The sequence below is a fragment of the Lathyrus oleraceus genome, chromosome 6 (genome assembly GCF_024323335.1).
Source record: "Lathyrus oleraceus cultivar Zhongwan6 chromosome 6, CAAS_Psat_ZW6_1.0, whole genome shotgun sequence".
In the NCBI taxonomy this organism is placed as follows: Eukaryota; Viridiplantae; Streptophyta; class Magnoliopsida; order Fabales; family Fabaceae; genus Lathyrus; species Lathyrus oleraceus.
This window is the reverse complement of record NC_066584.1, coordinates 19,038,339-19,042,606: the sequence shown is the minus strand read 5'-3', so window position 1 is coordinate 19,042,606 and position 4,268 is coordinate 19,038,339. Positions and strand designations below refer to the sequence as shown.

At 36.7% G+C, this 4,268-nt stretch overlaps 1 long non-coding RNA gene across 1 annotated transcript; it reads left to right on the top strand.

Annotated features, from left to right (window-relative positions):
* Positions 1 to 3,127: 3,127 nt before the first annotated feature.
* Positions 3,128 to 3,709, top strand: LOC127090981 (uncharacterized). Its single transcript, XR_007791839.1, has 3 exons — positions 3,128 to 3,256; positions 3,348 to 3,421; positions 3,528 to 3,709. It is a non-coding gene; the product is annotated as an uncharacterized LOC127090981 (long non-coding RNA).
* The last annotated feature ends 559 nt before the right edge of the window (positions 3,710 to 4,268 follow it).

Genomic DNA, 4,268 nt, shown 5'->3' with positions numbered 1-4,268 from the left:
ATGAGTGTCCTAAATGCGGTGTCTCGCGATATAAGAACAAGTTGTCTCCAGCAAAGGTCTTGTGGTATTTTCCTGTTATTCCGAGATTTAGACGCATGTTTCGTAGTGAAACCGATTCAAGACACTTGACCTGGCATGCAGATGAAAGAATTATAGATGGAAAGTATCGACATCCGGCAGATTCACCACAGTGGTTGAAAATTGATAATGATTATCCTGAATTTGGAGAAGAATCAAGAAAACCTTCGCTTGGCATTATCTACTGATGGAATGAACCCACACGGTATCCAGAGTATCTCACACAGTACATGGCCTGTGATTATTATGATTTATAACCTACCTCCATGGCTATGTATGAAGCGTAAGTACATGATGTTGTCTATGTTGATTTCTGGACCTAAACAACCAGGGAATGACATAGACGTGTACTTGAAGCCCTTAATCGAAGATTTAAAGATTTTGTGGGAGACCGGTGTGGAGGTTTATGATGGATATAGGAAAGAAAGTTTCAACTTGAGGGCGATGTTGTTTGGCACAATTAATGATTTTCCAGCATACGGAAATCTATCAGGGTATAGCATAAAAGGTCAATGTGCGTGTCCTGTTTGTGAAGATAAAACAGATTGGAAGCGCTTGGAGTTTGGTCAGAAGAATGTCTTTCTCGGTCATCGGAGATTCTTAAATTCAAATCATCACTACCGTGGATGGAGAAAGGCGTTCAATGGAGAGACAGAACAAGGCAGAGCTCCACCTATATTGACGGGTGATCAAATTTTTGAAAAGGTGAAAGATTTGGATACTCAGTTTGGCAAGCCTTTTGCCCACACACTTGTCAAAAGTGGGTGGAAGAAGAGGTCAGTTTTTTTTGAATTGCCGTATTGGAAGTCCTTGTATGTGAGACATTTTCTTGATGTTATGCATATTGAAAAAAATGTATTTGAAAGTGTTATTGGCACGTTACTCAATATACAAGGAAAGTCTAAGGATGGCCTTAAGGCAAGAAAGGACTTGATAGCGATGGGAATAAGAACTGAATTAGGACCCTTGAAGAAAGGAAAACGAACATATCTACCGCCTGCTGCTTATACTCTATCTAGAAAGGAGAAAAAAACATTGTGTAAGTTTCTAAGTGAAGTTAAAGTTCCAGAAGGGTACTCTTCAGATATTAGAAGACTTGTGTCTATGAAAGACCTCAAGTTAAAGAGTTTAAAGACCCATGATTGCCATGTTATAATGGAACATTTTCTCCCAATAGGTATACGTTCTATTCTTCCAGAAAAAGTAAGAAGCTCTATAACTAAGTTGTGTTCTTTCTTCAAGTCAATTTGCAGTAAGGTGATCAATCCTGCGATCTTACCAATGTTGCAAAAAGAAATCGTTATTACTTTGTGTGAGCTTGAAATGTTTTTTCCTCCATCATTTTTTGACATAATGGTACATCTAGTTGTTCATCTTGTGAAAGAGACACAATTGTGTGGACCAGCTTATATGAGATGGATGTACCCTGTTGAACGTTATATGAAAATATTAAAAGGGTACGTGAAGAACCGAAGTCGACCAGAAGGTTGTATGGTTGAAAGATACATTGTTGAAGAAGCGATTGAGTTTTGTACTGAATATTTGTCTAATGTTCAGTCAATCGGACTCCCCAAGTCTCAGCTTGTCGAAAAGAAAGAAGGAAAAAATCTAATTGGAAATAAAATCGTGGCAGTATCAAGGGTCGAACGGGATCAAGTGCATTTGTATGTTCTGCACAATGAGAATGAGGTTGAGCCGTATGTTGAAATTCACAAGGATGTTCTCCGAGGTTTAAATCCCAATAGAAATGAAAATTGGATAGTACGAGAGCACAATCGATGTTTTATACCTTGGTTTAAGGATCATATTTATTCAAAGTATTATTCAGATCCCGCTTCAATAACAGAAAGGTTGAGATGCTTAGCATATGGTCCAAGTTTCCATGTTTTTTCTTATAGCGCATACGCGATTAATGGATACACATTTTATACCAAAGAACAAGATGATAAAAGTACTATGCAGAATAGTGGTGTCACCGTGGTAGCTGAAGCAATGCACATATAAAGTGTGAAGGACTTAAACCCCAAATTTGCAAATCTGTCGTATTTTGGTGTTATCGAGCGCATTTGGGTGTTTGATTATGAGAAGTTTCAGATTCCTATATTTGGTTGCAAGTGGGTTGAAAATAATAACGGCATTCGAATGGATAAGTCAGGATTTTTGCAAGTGGATCTTAATAGGGTGGGATACAAAGATGAGTCTTTTATTCTAGCCTCTCAAGCTAGACAAGTGTTCTATGTCAATGATCCGAAAAGTACGAAATGGTCTATAGTTCTTTTTTCCAACAAAGTAATTGATGAAAACACTGGAGATCAAGGTGATATTGATGTTGAGATTGAATCGTTTACCAGAAATGATCAAGATGAGAATATTATATCAAATGATTCATATATTAGAAATGATCATAATGAGGGTATTTGGATCAATCCAACCGTCCGTGTTGTTAAGAGACATGTAGAACATATTCCAACCAAGAAAAGAAAGAGAACTTAGTGAAAAAGGTACAGGTCAAATGATTTTAATTGTTTTCTTTATTACAGGTAAAATGACTTTTATGATTTTAATTGTTTTTACATTTGTCATCTGATTTTAATTGTTTTCTTTTTTACAGGTAAAATGATGATGCTGGATATTTGTTTAGATGGAGATGCTCTATTGTCGTCAAGCCTCATTCGCGTAGATGATGATGCTGGATATTTGAAAGTATCCCTCTACGACAATGGAACATGTCCATCTAAACATATATCAATTCTATCTTCAAAAGATAAGGGTTCAATGTTGGCAAGTTACATTGGTTTCCTTGTTCGACAACATATTCCGATTACATGTGATAATTGGAGAAGTCCGGACTTGAAGGTTGGCAAAGAAAAAATATGGTCGGAGATACAGGTACTTACCATATATTGTTATATGTTTTTTGTTGCATCAACTTTGCAGCCCTGTATTGTAGGCAGAATTTAGGACTTCTCAAAGTTGATTTCTTGTTACTTTGTCGTTCATAAAATACACCACTAAATTCTCTGCGTTTAATTTTTAATTTTTTTTCATCAGGCTTGTGTCTCAATAGAGGATGGGTATCTACCTAAAGTTACTTTTGTAGTGGTCCAAAAGAGACATCACACCCGTCTCTTTCCTGTCAACCCCAAAGAGACCGATAGAAGTGGAAATATTATGCCAGGTTTTTTCAATATATTTCTCAACGCAGCTGGTATATATTATCATTTGAATTTATCACGTTTTGCTGATTTTGTTGTTCTAAATTGTCAAAGGAACCGTGGTAGACACCAGCGTTTGTCACCCTAGGGAATTTGATTTTTACCTTAACAGCCATGCAGGAATTCAGGTAATATTAGCTATGTCATTTAACTTTATGCCATTGTTTACTATTTGTTGCTCAATCGCCTTTGACAGTTCTGTGTTATTTGTATTTGGACGTGTTCTTTTTGCAGGGGACTACTTATGCTGCCATTTGTTGTTTTGGTTGAGCCTTATTTTGTATGGATGTGCGATAGAACTACTAGACAGCTTTTGGATATACAGAACATGTTTGCCACCATGGGTGGATGGGCGTTTTTGTTTAGTATTGGTTAGAACTACTAGACAGCTTTTGGATACAGTGGTCACTGGGTGTTGGTTGCTATGTTTTATTCTCTTAATTGTAGTACTTTGAGAATATGTTGTTGTATATTGTTGATCAAAGAATCATATATTAATGTTGTATATATGGAGGATTAATGTTGTATATAAATGGATTCATGTTGTATATGTCAATGGATTAATGGTGTATAACATTGGATTAAAGGATGAAATCAATATAAATTTTACACTTTTGCAGCATGCGAACAGGTTACCAATTAAATATATATCCACTGTTTTTCAAACAAATTTTTTTAAAATAACTAACACTTTAGAGGGCGCTTTGTCCATAAAGCGCCCTCTAAACACTTTACATTGACAACTTTAGAGGGCGCTTTTTCCTGAAAGCGCCCTCTAAACACTTTACATTGACAACTTTAGAGGGCGCTTTTTCCTGAAAGCGTCCTCTAAACACTTTACAATGACAACTTTAGAGGGCGCTTCTTCCAGAAAGCGCCCTCTAAACACTTTACACTGACAACTTTAGAGGGCGCTTTTTCCAGAAAGCGCCCTCTAAGGTGTCCCTTTATGGACCACTCCAGAGGGCGCTTTTT